The 16929-nt window shown below is 44.9% G+C and overlaps 1 protein-coding gene across 4 annotated transcripts in view; it reads right to left on the bottom strand.

The window, feature by feature from the left end:
* Positions 1 to 16929, bottom strand: part of LOC122813774 (sulfotransferase 1 family member D1-like) — a 506318-nt gene that overhangs the window by 96591 nt on the left and 392798 nt on the right. The window lies entirely within an intron of this gene.

Raw genomic sequence — 16929 nt, 5'->3', positions numbered from 1 at the left:
CGTGTCCATAGGCCGAGCCCTGCAAATGGACACGCCCCCAGAAGAGTAAAAGTCACGAAAGTAAACCCCCACGACAGAGTCCATGGAAATGTGAATAAACATAACACAACACATGCCCCCACAGACTATGAACATAAAATATATAAATGAACATGTTATAATTTTTCTTTTAAATTGTAAAGATGTTTGCCCGTGAGTGCGCTCGTTTGCACGGGCGTGCCCGTAGCTTAGCCACAGTTAGCAGTCAGTGGAAAAGCATATAAGAACTACATATGCAAAGTAAGCCAAGATGCAATAGCGTAGCAGTAGAGACGTTGGCTGAAGAGCAGGCAGTCATGGTTTGAGCCCCCCCAACATCAAATTTTATTTTTAGTGAAATAAGCACGAAACAAGTCCCTGACATATATGTACACATATAAAATTATATTTTATGTAAAATGTAATGAAATGGGCCATTTATTTTGAAGAAATGTGAGATAACAAAATAATAAAAAATGCCAGATGTGCCTATAGCTGAGCTACAGTTTAACAAGTTGAGTGCATCTGCCTGTAGGTGAGCAGTGGTTTAACAGGTGTAAAATGAGTGCCCGTAGGTGAGCAGTGGTTTAACAGGTGTAAAATGAGTGCCCGTAAGTGAGCAGTGGTTTAACACGCTGAAACTGTGTGCCCCTAGCTGAGCTGAGCGTAATATGTGTGCTGACAGCCAAATGACGCGTAAACCAGCGTACCCCGTTTGCGAGGAGCTGCGCGCCGTGCCAACAAGCTAACCAACGGGCAACATTGAGCAAGCTGTAACAAAACTGTCTTTACACAGACACACCTCCTAGCCTGTGTAGACAGTCATAAAATATAGAAAGCAGTGGCCAGGTTCGAACCCAGCATACCATGCACCATAGTCAAGGTACTGAACCACTAAGCCATGACAGCTGCACTTAGAAATGCAGTAATAGCGAATATATAGGAATGAATAGAAAGAGGAGCATGACAAAGCAGGTTTTGTGAAGCTGATACAATTCCAAAATGGCCAATCACAGATAAGTGCGGGAAAAATGGCATATATAAGCCCCATAGGCGGGAATACACAGCATAACCGATTGTAGAACCAACTTGCAGCCAGAATGTCAGGTGTAGGTGAGGGTAGTTGCTTTCGAGCACAGAGGTGGGGTGTTGAGGAGTCCAAATATATAGTTTGACTCCTTGTCCACAATCATGAGCCCCAACTCATGCAGGGCCAGGTCCTGTGGGGAGCATATAGGGCTGAGGCGTGGGACCGGTTGGCTCATGATCTTACCAGTGCCACAGGGATACCAAGGACTGGTGAGTAGGTCCGTCACCACCATGTGGACCTGAAGAGATGGAAGCAGGACCAACTGAACCATTGGATCCAGGAGGCCCGGCAAATGCCCAACGCCCCACTACTGAGTAAGTTACATCTAATTATTTATGTAAGAAAATAACCTAGCTGATATTATGGAGATGTGTATTCCAATATTACTTTATTTATATTACAGCTGCAGGTGTCCATTCTGCAAACCGTAGAGCCTATGGCGATAGGCTGGTGCGGTTGTGCCACCAGGCAGGTCAGTAATCCTCTCCCTGTAACTGTAAATAAATATAAAAGTATGACAGCAAAAGAGTGCAGTGTAGTCACTAAGTAATAAAATGTGCAAGTAACAGTGTAAGAGGGTTTGCAAGTATTGCTTGATTACAAAAGTGTGATGCAGTCTGTAATCCAAACAGAAAAATGAAAAAGTCTGAAATAAAGATGCCCCACCTGTAATATAATAGTACATAACCTGCAGCAGGCTGAAAAGTACAGCTGCAGAAGCTGAGTAAAAAACATGTGTGAAATATATCCCTGTTGAAATACAGAAACATGACAGTAGTGAGACTGTTGGAAAGGATTGTAATAACTACAGGTAAAACATGTCAATAAAGCCTAGAATTAAGTACCGTCCTGAATTGTAAAAATAAAACAAGTGAGAGAGTGTGAGGAAAGAGTTATGAATCCACCAATAAAGTAGTAATAACTCCTGAATAAATAAACTGCAGTCAGTACAGAATGAAATGAATGTGACAAGCAGAACCAAACTGCAAAATGTGTTGAAAATGTTACTGCAGTTGGAATGTGTATCCCAAAATCTGGATATGTTGCTCTCAGTCTGCAATATGCAGATAGTATGGTTGTCTGAAATACCAAACATCCACAGTTGTCTATAGCTATATAAAGCAAATGTAGCAGGATGATGTAGCTGAAAAGAGCCAGATATGAACGTGTATGAATAAAAATGAAAATGTATATTGATGTAGCAGTAACATTCCTATCACCAGCCTGAAGTAGTTATCACATAGGAAACTGTAGGCAGAACTGTAGTGTGTATATATCTGCAGCTATTAGAAATGTACAGCATATGTATTGGTATTTGAAGGTGTTAATTAAATTTTCTTCACCCAACCCTATAACCACATATAATCCATTCCACGTGAAATTGGTATGTTCAATCACAATTAACACCCCTGGACATTTGTCCTGTTGGGTCATACATATTTTCATGTACGTTGATGCATCTTCCCTGTTCATACATCCAAACCTGATGGCCTGTTGCCATCAATCAACCCTGCATGTTGTTGGACTGTGTATTGCTGTTCAAAATATGCATGTGTTATGCTTGCTGTTCAATGGTTTGAATATTTGGGTGTTTGGTTAATGGGAATACAAATGCATGCTGTTACAACTAATTGTGAATGGTATTGTATGTTACTAACCCAAACTGTCATGACATAATGCAAAACATAGGACGACAGGGAAGGCAGGTTCCAGCGGACCCACCTCTCCCACCTCAGCTGGCGAGTGCACCTGGCAGTAGTGCCCAGTCCGGACCCTCCTCCGGTGGCCCTGTGCCACCTACAGGTGGAAGCACTGTAGGGGATGGGGCTCGTCCCCCCTCTGCAAGTGTGGCCAGAGGAGAACAACCACTCACCCTCCGTAGTGTCTGGACTGTGGTGCGTAGGGAGATCCAGGAAGCTGTTCTTGGGCCCCTATGACAGCTTGAGGCACAGGTGGCACAACTAACAGGCATGCCTGCTGCCCGGCCTACACAGCCCCCAGCACAGCCCCGTCCTGAGCTGGGAAGGCACTGTGGCAACTGCCCATGGGTGGGGATATCAGTTCCACTGTTGCCATCTGTGGGCTCATGGGCTCTAGATATCCAAACATCCGTCCCCGTCAATTGTGTAACCCCCCCACATGTGTCATACACGACCCCTGTATGCATCTTGTTTGTCTTGTCTGTTGACCTACCCAACCTACCTCCTCAGCTATACCGACTTCCTTTACCTGACATACCACTCTCACCTGAAAAAAAAAGAAAGGCACTCTGTACCCACAAAAAAATTATGCCCCATACATAGCTGCCCATTTCGCACACATGTCTGCTGGACATGGAAACTGTCAATTACAGTTGGCTGTACAACAAGTATTATTGTTGTCCTCACACCTCTCTCAGGGGTGGAAGGTTTCAAATGTCACACCAAATTACAAACATATGCACAGCTGTTGCTGATGAAGAAATGGGCAGCTATGGGCCTTACCTACATCCCTCCTGCAAAACCCGAGCTTGTTTCCCTACTGTCTTACCCTCTTTGTGACCCCTTTTTCACCACTTTCCTGTCTCCCCATTTTCATTTCTTTCAAAGAAAATAGCGTGGGTGTTCGCAAGAGTAAGCACTTTTAAGCGGTTGTAAGCGGGTGTGCGCGGAGCTGAACGCCAGTGCACATGCTGGAGCTCCGCGCAAACCAGTGCTAACCCGGTTACAACTGCTTAAAAGTGCCTTAGTCACTCTGAATGACAAGTCCTGTAGTCTGCTCAAAAGCAAAATAAAATACCACTGTCAGTCCCGAACCCAGGACCTTGGAAACAGTAGTCTGCATGACTTACCACTAAGCCATGACTGTTATATAAGACCATTGTGCTACAATAAATATATCATGTAATAGTAGGAATGAATGTAAAGGGAATATAGGATGTGTAGTACACAAAGCATGTCATATATATTTACTGTCAAATGTAGTGGATTTGTAGAATAGTAGTGTGTGAACAGAAACAGCCATGCTAGTTGGTATCTAGTAGGTAATAATGTCACTGTAGCACCTTGCAAGCCACACACATACTCACAGCAGGATAATCACTGCCCATACCCCACAACCTCTTACAGGAACACATCCGGACCAAGTAATAAAAAATGTGGAGCAAAGGGCCAAAAACAGGGACACATTCTAAATAATGCTACAACAAACATAGACAGTTCAGAGAGTAACAGATTTTGCATTTTGTTGGATGTTTGGAAGGGTATGAAGTCTGAAACTTAAATGTTTGTCACTATAGTCTGACTTGAGTCCAGAGTGATTTGCCATAAAGAGCTGTTTATGAGATACTGACCAAAATATGAGGCAACAATGTGGACAACCTGCAAATATCTGTACACTTGAGAGGTCTGACACTGCCATATTTGAATAGTTAAGAGCCTAGACATAGCAACAGTGACTGAGTTACAGGGATGCCCCACAGACTCCTTGTGAAATGTACAAACAGTAGGCAGAAAGGTGTTACAACACATGCAATGGTAACTATGAAGTACTGAAAGTATGCACCACTTGCACGTAAGAAATAGTGTAGTAATACATATGCTCATGCTATCCCACAGTCACAACTGCAGAATACCAGACAATTTGTGTACCTCACTGATATGTACTATTCCATGAGGCAGATAAAAGATGCACCTGAGAGTCTCTGGGGCCTGCTCAGCAGCATACTCAAATATCCTAATAGATGTCAAGGCCCACACCATGGCCACACCACAATGCATGTAGTAACACCCTAGCAGATATAGCAAGCATTCCAATGTGTGAATGTACATGGAAAATAGGAAAGCCACAGCAACACACTACAGTCAAGACACCTAGCAGGCATACAAGTAGTGAATGTAAAGGGCAAATATTCAAGCCATAGCAACAAAGTGCAAGAGCCACTGCTATACACCAGTTACACCACATGTCCCACAGGAAAGCACACACACACACACACACACACACACACACACACACACATTAACAGTAGTAGTAGTCTTAGGTGTCAGTGTACATACACACTTAGCACAGGAAAGTGGAGAAATGAATGGAGAAATGTTAACCTACAACACAGCTGGAAATATGACAGAGATACTAACCTTTACACTCACAGAACAGTGTCAACAGCATACCAGCATGGTCCCTGCCCTTAAAATCTGAAAGGGCTATGCCTATCTCACATACCTTTTTATAGCACTGTCCTGAAATCACAGTGAGAACTGCAATCAGTACACAACTGGCTGCATGCAATTAGCAAATGCTGGCTAACAATTGGTGCAGAGGCCATCACATGGACATATGCAGATACCTACAAAAGCATGCTGTACTCCCAGTCCACACATGCAATACTTTCATTGTACCCTGTGGAGGTAGAGAGAGACATAGAGAGAGAGAGCGAAAAAAATAAAATAAATAAACATACACAAACAAAACCAGTCAGCAACAACCACTTGAAAGCTGAGAACTGGCAAGTGGAGCAGCAGGACATGAAACCAGACGGCAACACAAGCAGCTGTGACAAACACAGGTAATGTAAAGTAATACTATAAAAGTCTACATACTGTGAACCCTCCATATGTGTCATTGGTCTGTATCAATATGTATATGAAGATGTGCAAAGGGCAGGGGACATACGGCAACTATCAGTGAAGGCTGTACATACATATGTATGTGAGGGCATCTATGTGCACATATCAATGTAGGTTGAATGTAGGTTGTAGTGCAATGTACAAAGTAGGTTTCACAGTTATGTATGTTTAGCAGTATGTTAGTGTGTGTATACAGTTTTGTAAACAAACATGTTGATATACCTATCTATCATATGGATACGTATGTATGTCAATATATGTATGTATGTATATATATATATATATATATATATATATATATATATATATATATATATGCATATATGTATACATACATAGAGAGGGATGTAGGAATACATAGACAGATGTACATAGATAGAATATGTACAAACATATATATGTAATACACACATACAGATATAGATATATGTAGATACATATACATAGACAGACAGATCTGACTATCTACAGGTATGACTGTATATGACGATCTCACACTCCCCCTGTCCCACCCCCTCTGTCACTCTCACCCCCTCTCTGTCACACCCCCCCTCCACATCTATAGCAATATATGTACATCAATATATATATGTGTATATGTGTACAGATATATATATATATATATATATACACATATATATATATATATATATATATATATATATATATATATATATACATATATATATAGAGAGAGAGATGTATATATATATTCTGAGTGAGCACATGTGTACAGATGTATTGCAACAGGTGCCTGGTGACAAAGGCATGGAGTGAACACCAGTGTCAAAACTGGAGTACCATACCCCATTTCAAATCACCTACACCAGTAACCACCAGTATGTGATTGCCTGCCCACCAGTGCATGTGTCAGGGGTGAACAGGGTCATAAATGTGTACAATAGTCCCCCCAATGATATTCACAGTGGCACACTATTCCTGGAATACCTGCACATGGTATGTGTCAGCAGACATGGTGTGTCAGCTATGGACATGTAGGTCAGTGTACCCCTCCACACCACACAATGGCTGCCACGGTATGTACCTCACATGACAGCTACAGATATGGAGAAGGACACAGTGACATGTACAACACTGTGACAATGCACTCAAACACATTACCAATGCACAGTGACTGACAACACCACAGAGTACACACATACCACCCACATAGAGGTTACCACTCCTGGATTTACATACTTAAGTCAGATGTCCAACAACCTTAGTAACACCTCACACCATCCACAACCTAAATGACTGCTGTGTGTCGTCCGTGACACTGCAGTAGAGACCACATGGTGGAGGTACAGGTTCCTACCCACAGATAAGACATACCCTGCAATAAACCACACAGCGTTAAGAAGCAAAACTCCCCATGAGTACATGTCACACATACCCCTGCTGAATGTTAGTCAGATAGGTAATATGCCATATGAGTCACCCTGTGTAACTGTTTGACAGGAGCAGGTACCATCACATCACATGTGTCACAATGGTCAGGGTAGCAGAACAGTATGCTGCTGTAGTCCCAGGGGCAATAGCATATTGTATTGTATTGTATTGTAATGTATTGTATTGTGTTGTATTGTATTGGTATGTAGAGGTGCCTCCTTCGTGGAGTGGAACCACTGCTGCTGTGTGCCAGTGTACAGGTACATATCCTGTAGTCAGGCTAGTGTTACATAGCACTTCTATATGTGTGTTTAGCTCCTCTTGGAGTTCATGTAGCATGCAACCAGGGATACCATCAGGTCCCATTCATGTTGTGTTTTCTGCTTTTCTGAGGGCTCTCACCTGGACATCTGTGATGACAGGGAGGTTACAGTCAGCTGGGATAAGTATGTCTTATTTTGGGGGAGAGGGAGGGGGAAAACCTGCACTGAACCTGTCTGCCACAATGTTGCCAATATCTGTGGGTTCAGTGAATTATTTGTTGTTGTGTACTAACTATGAGCATATTGGAGGGTTTCTGACCAGGTTGCTAACATAACTGAAGAAGGCCTTGTGGTTATCTGTAGTGTCCCTGTAGATTTCCCTCTCAAAGTTGCCCATGGATGTTTGTATGAGAGAAAATAGCTCCTTACTAGTGCTGATCAGACATGCCTTCCCTTTATGGAATTATACTCTGTCTTGCAGTAGCTTCCATATTTTGTTATACAATCTGTCTATGGCTGGGGTCCACCAGACAGGATGCTGTCCCTTTGTGGAGAGTGTCTTGGTCTTATATGGGATTGCATGATCCAAGCATTCTCGGAGATGTCCATAGAAATAATTTGTGAAGGGGTCAGCATTGTGGGTTGTGTCTTCCACTGGCCCAGTGGGCTTAAAGGATACCATGTCAGTGTTACAAAGTGTAAAGTTTGCATTTGAAATGTTATCCACTGTAGTCGTTTGTGCTGGTGGTGGAGGTGAGATATGTATATCCAGGGCAATTAGTTTGTGGTCAGCTGACAGTATTTGATGATGTACTCCATACAGTACCTCGATACAAACCCTCAGAGTGAGGAGGTGCTTTGGACCTGAATCAGTGTTCTGACTGATGGGGTTTAGTAGTATGTCGTATGGAGTGTGCCAGGTACTGTTGTACAGTTGTTGGCTGAGCACTGATACCTGGCCATTTACATGTGTATCCACCAATAGACAGACAGATGCTATATATGTGAGATATGTTGTATCACAACAGTCGAGTAGCATGTGTAGTATGTGTGCCAAATTCTGCTGACATATTTTGCTGATATCAGGTTATTTCCTTTTTCAGGACCATGGCTCACCAGCGCAATCCAGCGTACTCTGCAGCTGAGGATGAGGAGATACACCACAGCCTGGTGCAGGATTATGCAATACTCTTTTCCCACACCAGCCAGAATCAGCAGGAGAGGGCTGCACTGTGGCAAGACCTGGTCCGTTGGGTAAATGACATAGGCACGCATAATAGGACATATGAGCAGGTCCGACATCACTACAGTGATTTAATCAGAAATGTCCATCAGCGTGCGTCGAATATCCACAGGCAACAGGTTGCCACAGGTGGTGGGGTGGCTACACATCCCCCACACACCAGACTGGAAGGACTACTCATAAGTGTTGTGGCTCCAGCCCGCCAACAACAACAGCAGCAGACCTGCATTATGATGGAGGCTGGAGCCACGCAGCAGCAAGACTACGAGCGTGCAGGTAATATGCCATATGTATAGTTGACTGTTGTGTACACTGGTAGTTAATGCATGTGTGAGGTGTGTCCTTGGTTTGTAGCTGTCATCATAGTATTTAATGTGCAAGTGTGATATTCTCAATATCAGCAGCTGACCTGTGAAAGGCGACTGTTGTACTACTGACCTGTATCATACTCAGTAACAATGGCACAGTTGTGCCCACTGACATTAATTTCCTCACTTCTGCAGGTCCCTCCGGTGTAACAGCAATGCAGCCTTTCCATGCTGGTGAGTGTGTATTAACAATACCTTTAATAGTCTTGATAGTAATAGTAATATTAGGCTCACTGAGTAGTGCTCTGTGTATGCATGCAGGTGTGTCTGTGTCTGTGTGTTGATATCTCGCATACTGAGTAGTGTGCAAGTGTGCAACTGTGTGCACCTGTGCATGTGTGCACGTGTGCACCTGTGCATGCGTGCACCTGTGCATGTGTGCATCACTGGTAACATTGTGTAGACCTTGTAAACTGTGTTTCCTGTTTCCCTCCCACAGGTTCTGGTGCTGCTCTGGTGTCATGCAGCAGGGAACCTGAATCAGGTGCCATGGGTACTGATAATGATGACATCTGTGTAATGGCACAAGAAGGTATGCCAGGGTCTGTCATTGGTCAGCTAATTGACAGTACACATCTGTCAACCCCATCAATGCGCACAGTTATCCTGCCAATACACCCTTTGTCACCAATGTCCCTAGGTGATGGACAGGATACAGTGGGCATTGACCAGGGTAATGTGGTATCTGTGGCATATGCTTCCCCACACAGCAGCCATGGGCATGGCCCTGAGATGGTACCACACAGACAGATGTCCAGGGGTTCTCGTGGGAGCATCCGTGGGCGTACTGCCCCTGTCAGACGTGCCCACAGAGGTCTTACAACCTCAGCTATGTTTCGGGCTTTCATGCAGGCACAGTCACGTATGGAACGGTACACCAGACAGGGTCTGAGGGAGCTGACAGCATGTCACACAGCCATGACTGACAGTATGCGTGACATTGCGGCTGCCATCCGTAATTTCACCGATCATAGACAGACATTGTGGGGACATATTAGACCGGTTCCACAACTACATGTCCATGAGCCAGGGCAATGGTGGACGGTTGAGGCGTCGACGTGGGCGTATGCCAGCAACAGCAGCAGCAGCTGACAGTCATCGTGGATGTCAACAGGGCCGCGGCCGCCCCCCATAGTGCCAGCAGCAGCCCCAGCAATGCTGGGTCTGTGCTGTCATCAGACCACCCCAGGAGACCATGTGCACGTGGCTCTGGACAGGCCCAACAGGGATCTGTGTCCAGTCAACGAACACCTCCTTCTGATGACAGTACCCAGTCTGGATTGGTACCAGATATGGTCCGTAGCACCCCTGCAAGGCACAGGTACTGTGTCCGTGGCCACAGACACTGATCTGTATGACCTGGCAGGTACAGTCTGTGGCTGTCCACAAACACCAGTATATGGCAGCCATGAGGTGGAACTGTGTGCATCCATACACACATGCGAATTGACAACACCTAGGGCTATCGCATACACGCATACACTGCATCAACATTGCCCCACCTTGTAATGCTGTCCCTCACCAACACACATACACATACATGTCAATTGGTGGTATCAGAGGCAGACTCAGGCATACCAAGTTCACACCCTGTGCATATGATGAAACTGTGCCACCTCCTGCAATCTGTAACATCAGTGCAGGTACAGGTTAACATGTTGCTGATGCACAGGGTGACTACATAGACATGTAGTAATAGTATCATGTTGTTAACAGTACTGTGTGCTGATATAATTGTGGGTATATCCCAGCATGCCTGATGCAGTAAGGGTATGATTGTCCTGTACTGTTTTCTACACCCATGGTAAGTACCATACTGTATCATCTGCACATGTTTGCATACTGCCGGTAAGGATGTCAACAGAAGGCCACATACATAGGTAGCACAGGGGATAAGGTAATGAAAGTATTGATACACAATGATGGATATGTAAACTGCAAGTGGCATGTTGCCCACACTGGACTCTGCAATGTGGATGTTTGAGGATGTTGATATGTGTGCAGTACTACACGACTGGTACAGGACACACAGGAGCACCCTAGCACTGCAAGCTCACATCTCATACCATGCTAGACAGCCCCAACACACAAAACTAACTGTCACAGGAGGGAGAGTCCCCATACATGTCAGGGATACTGTGGTGGCAGGCCAGGTAGCATACATTCTACTAAGTATGGAACCACTGAGTGAAGGCTCAGTGTCTGTTATTTGACATGTGTATTACTGCAGGTATGAGCACCTGGGTTTCCATCCAGTTATTGTACATCCTGATGGTACATGGTCTATACACTTGTGTGTGCTGAGACTGGACCCTAGCCATCTGACCTGTGTATTTCCATGTACATGTGTATAGTGCCTGCATATTTGCACTGTTACCTACTGGAAGTGGTGCAGCTTGTTTGTTGTACAATGGACTACATGCAGCCCTGCTTACTGTAGCTTTGTTTGCATGCATGTTTGCTTGCAGTTACCCTGGAACACTGATGCCACCTGCAATGCAGAGTTACAGAGCTTCTTGGACTCCAAGTAACATCTGCATAGCATACTATATGTATGTCCATGTCTCACTTGACAGAACATCACTGTTTGTCCTGTTCACATGTACGTTGCCTGTGAAACATTGCATATGACTTACCTGGCATTTGTCCATGTGAGCAGTCATATATGCCAGTGCTAACTAATCACAGGCACTACACCCTCACATACTCACCTTCTGTTGAACCACCTGCTTCGCTAGGGCCGGCTTGCACCTGTCACCCCTGGGCTTTCGGATATTGGCAAAGGCTCTTGCTACCCCCATAGTGCCTTTTGTAGGCAAGGCTCAAAAGACAAACCCACCTCCATAGGTATCACAAGGGATAAAAAACTAAGAGTAATGCTTCTCAACACCAGAAGTCTAAACCTCAAGATGCACGCAGTCGAAACTCTCCTTAGCATGGAGAACATCGATATCTGTGCAGTAACAGAAACCTGGTTCAGGGCTCCCGAGAGCACCCCAGCACTACCAGGTTATACCTCATACCATGCTTTTCGGCCCCAAAACGTGGACCGAACCACAAAAGGAGGGTGAGTATCGATATTCATCAAAGATACCCACACCTCCAGGTTGGTGGCAAAGCACAAAGCATCAGAGACTATCCATGTGCAACTAACAGTGGGTAAAACTGCCTTCCAGTTTATAGCCTGCTACAGACCACCCTCCCAAACCCAGGAACCCCACTCGGCCTTCCTGAGAACACTGGAAAATAAGAAGGCCTCTCCAAACACCATTATATTGGGCGACTTCAACTACCCAAACATAGACTGGGAGCATTACTCTAGCTCCAACACCCTAGCCCAAATGTTCCTAGAATTTATAAACTCAAATGCTATGGAACAACTTGTTATCACTCCCACAAGAGGGGAATACATACTGGACCTGATCATCACCAACATGGAGACTCAATGCTCCAGACCAGAAGTGTATCCCTCACTGGTAAGATCAGACCATAAACTAATCTCACTGGATATTCACATCCCGACCCCACCCCCTGCCCGGAAAACCACAGTGAAAAACTTCTCTAAAGCAAATTTCACACTCCTCAAAACTGAGGTGGAATCCTTCAAAGCCCCCGGGCCTGTGGAAAATACGGCCCAGACTGCAGAATCCTTTATAAACACATTCTATGAACACCTTCAGGAATGCATGGATCATGCGATCCCAAATAAAACCAAGACCCAATCCTCCAAAGGCAGATGTCCTGTCTGGTGGACCCCAGCCATAAACAAACTATACAATAGAAGGAGGAAGCTACTAAATGATAGAGCAAAATCCCAAAAAGGGAAGGCATCACTGATCAGTATTAGCAAAAAACTATGGGCACTCATAAAATTGTCTAAGGCCAGCTTCGAGAGAAAAATTGCACAGGACACTAAGGATAATCACAATGCTTTCTTTAGTTATGTTAGGAACCTGGGTGGGAATTCCCAGATATGCTCAGAATTAGTCCAAAATGACAAAAAATACACCGAACCCACAGACATTGCCAACAATCCTAGCTGACAGGTTCAGCGCAAACTTCTCCCCCCCCCCTCCACACCAAAAGGGCAAATATCTATCCCAGCAGAGTGCTGCCCCCCCCCGACATCTCAGATGCTCAGGTAAGAGCCGCCCTCTCCAAAGCAGAAAACACAGCATCAATGGGACCAGACGGTGTCCCGGGCTGTGTCCTACATGAACTCCAAGAAGAGCTAAACCCAAACATAACACTACTGTTCAATCTCAGCCTTACTACAGGATATGTGCCCAAAGAGTGGCGTACAACAACAGTGGTCCCTCTCCATAAAGGTGGTGCCTCAATGGATCCTGGAAACTATTGCCCCATAAGCCTGACTAGCTTGGTCTGCAAAGCTATGGAAAGGATCACCATGGACCTCATAAATAAAGATATTGGGGACCTACAGACACTGGATCCTACCCAGTTCGGCTTTGTTAAGGGCAGATCCTGCCTCTTAAACCTGGTTGATTTCTTTGAAACAGTCACCAAGGCCATTGATGAGGGGAAGGTGGTCCACACAGCCTACCTGGACCTCACAAAAGCCTTCGATACAATACCCCACTCGGGCATTATAGATAAGCTCACCAGCTTAAATATAAAACCCTATGTCACTAGATGGATTGCAAACTGGCTCAAGGACATAACCCACATGGTTAGAATTGCTGGAGCCATGTCAGACTCCAAACCAGTTACAAGTGGTGTCCCATATGGCTCAGTCCTGGGACCTCTCTTGTTTAGTATATATATTTCTCGGAGGTACAGGCCAATACAGAAGGACTGTGGCTGACCAAGTTCGCAGATGACTGCAAACTGGGTGCCATAATTGACTCTCCAGCCGACATAAGCATCCTCCAAAAGGGCCTCATAGAAACAGACAACTGGTGCCAGAGCCATGGCCACAAGCTAAATGCCAAAAAGTGTATAGTCATCCCCTTTGGCAAAAACAAAGTGCCCACAAATTACCACATAGGTGGTAATCCATTAAGTACAGAAGAAGTAATTAGGGACCTGGGGACCCAAGTTGATAGCACTCTCTCATTTGACAACCACGTGGCCAAAGTTAGAAAAACATTTTATATAGCCCACCTAATCATGAAGGGATTCACATCTAGATCAGGGGAGGTCATCGTGCCTCTTTACTCATCCCTCATCAGGCCCACAATTAAGTACAATGCCCCTTTTTGGATGTGCCTTACCAGACACCTGCAGCAACTGGAAAGACCCCAAAAGTACCTCACCAAGAGGATCAAAGGACTCAAACGGATGCCATATGCTGCCCGGTTAAAGAAACTCCAGCTCTACTCAGTGTCATACCGCCTGTTCAGAGGCGATCTGTGCCCGATGTATAAAGCCATGTCCAACCCAGAATTAATGGACCTGCTGCACCTCAGAAAATCCAAATCCCATCAAGCTACATGCTCGAGAGACTTGAACCTCAGCACTGAAATAAATAGGACATGCTGGAGGGACAGATTCATAACCCAGAGGCTCCCTTCACTCTGGAATAAAATCCCAGTCCAGGTTAGGCAGAGTCCCTCATTGACTCTCTTCAAGAGGAATCTTGATGAGTGGATGGGAGATCATAGGTTTACCCTGGGTATCACTTCTGTGTCACTGTTAGACAGAGGCACAGTATACTAACCTCGAAAAAGGGCATAGCAAAATAAATTTAAAATGGGTGGCGAAAGCCAAACACATTCTGGCTAGGCTTATAAATGCCCTAGGACAGATAGCCTAGTATGAACCTATGAACCTATGAACCTTGTTCCCCATTGGCCTTATGTGCTGTTAATCACCATGGCAATCACAATATTATGGTAGCATGTGCAAAGGTCACTTGTCAGTCACCTCTATGGTACAGTTGTGGAATATGTGGGTCATGTGGCAATGTCACAGCTGCCACATGTACACAGTCAACCCTCTCCCCTACACATGGACGTACAACACATGTATGAGATGCAACCACATAGCCAAACTGGGGACTAAGCACTCTGAACCCAGTACTGGCATAACCTGTCAGGTAGCATGACATACTACAGTGACTAAAATACCAGTCTGATGTAGACCTACACTGACAGCAATCCAAACACGTGAACACACTGGGCTATTCATGGAGCCTCAGAATAGCATCCTGCCTGAGCAGCAGACACCTCTGCAGCTGGCACACAGGCATACGTTCAGCTGGAACACAGCACGTGCAACACATAGCACACAAATCCTGTGTGCCAAATAGTCACAGCCTGTACGGCTAGACAACACACCTGCTACAGTTGTGTTAGGTACCTTTATTGTCTGGTACAGTGAGGTCCCGCTCACCAGGCTGGACAAGGTGAAGGTCACAGTGATATGCCCGTGGGGCACTATGGTCCACCGCATAACACAAGCATACAGGTCAGTCAGAGGCATGGACACATATGACTCAGTCATGCATTATTGTGAACAGCAACCCACACACATGGGCATTCTGTGTGACAAAAACACACGTGGCATGTGTGGAATTCAAAGCCATTACTAACTGTGCTATGACAGTAGTGAGAGATGCAGTAGCAGAGCGTGCTATTTGCATTACTGGGAGGTTTCTCTTTTCCTGCTGTACTTATAGGGTACTGACATCATCAGTGTTTAGAAAGGGGAATGTGCATCCTGTACTGTATTCTCCTAGTTGCCAAAAGGGACATTTTTCTTACACACACACACTAACCCCCCTTACCGAAATACACACACTTACCATTTGCAGGATTCAAACCCCTACCTAACTATGTTATGACACTCTAGACAGATGCATTAGCAGAGTGCGCTATTCACATTACTAGAAAATTTATTTTCTCCTACTGTACTTATAGGGTGCTGACATCATCAGTGTTTAGAAAAGGGAATGTACATCCTGTAGTGTGTTCTCCTAGTTGCCAAAAGGGACATTTCTTTCATACAGAAGTGCACACACACTAACCCCCCCCCTCCACACACACTAAGCATTTGCAGGATTCAAACCCCTACCTAACTAGGTTATGACACTCAAAACAGATGCATTAGCAGAGCATGCTATTCATATTTCTGGGAGGTTTTTCTTCTCCTGCTGTATTTATAGGGTGCTGACATCATTAGTGTTTAGAAAGGGGAATGTGCATCCTGTAGTGTGTTCTCCTAGTTGCCAAAAGGGACATTTTTTTATACAGAACTGCACACACACTGAGCATTTGCAGGATTCAATCCCCTACTTAACTATGTTATGACACTCGAGACGGACACATTAGCAAAGCACGCTATTCACATTACTGGAAGATTTCTCTTCTCCTGCTGTACTTATAAGGTGCTGACATCATCAGTGTTTAGAAAGGGGAATGTGCATCCTGTAGTGTGTTTTCCCAGTTGCCAAAAGGGACATTTCCCTCAGACAGACTTACACACACACCAACCCCGCTCACCCACACTGTGCATTTGCAGGATTCAAACCCCTACCTAACTATATTATGACACTTGAGGAAAACACATTAGCAGAGCGCACTATCCAAATTACTGGACATCTGTTCTGCACCTGCAGTATTTATAGGGTGCTGACATCATTATTTCTACAGAGGTATGTACATCTAGTACTACCTGTCAGGTGGGGCATAGCATATATATGCATTTGCAGCCACCTACTTCAGGGTCAGATATGCACATCGCACTGGCAGGTTATGTTCTATATCATGCTTCGTGACCACAGGACCTGTAACACACAACACAACCAGTTCGGACCACCCCTCCCACATCCAGGATACACACTTTGCTTCCCTGGGAACAGTGCCATGATATGCAGGTGTTCACATACACCATTCCAGTTGTTAACGTCAGGTACAGGTATATTGTGTGTGGGAACTACTCAAGCCTCTACAACATTACCCTACAGCCACTACCATTTGTGAGTCCA

The sequence above is a fragment of the Protopterus annectens genome, chromosome 10.part0 (assembly GCF_019279795.1).
Source record: "Protopterus annectens isolate FY-2018-M chromosome 10.part0, PAN1.0, whole genome shotgun sequence".
NCBI classification, from domain to species: domain Eukaryota; kingdom Metazoa; phylum Chordata; order Ceratodontiformes; family Protopteridae; genus Protopterus; species Protopterus annectens.
The sequence above is the reverse complement of the archived record's forward strand: the minus strand, read 5'-3'. Positions and strand labels throughout refer to the sequence as shown.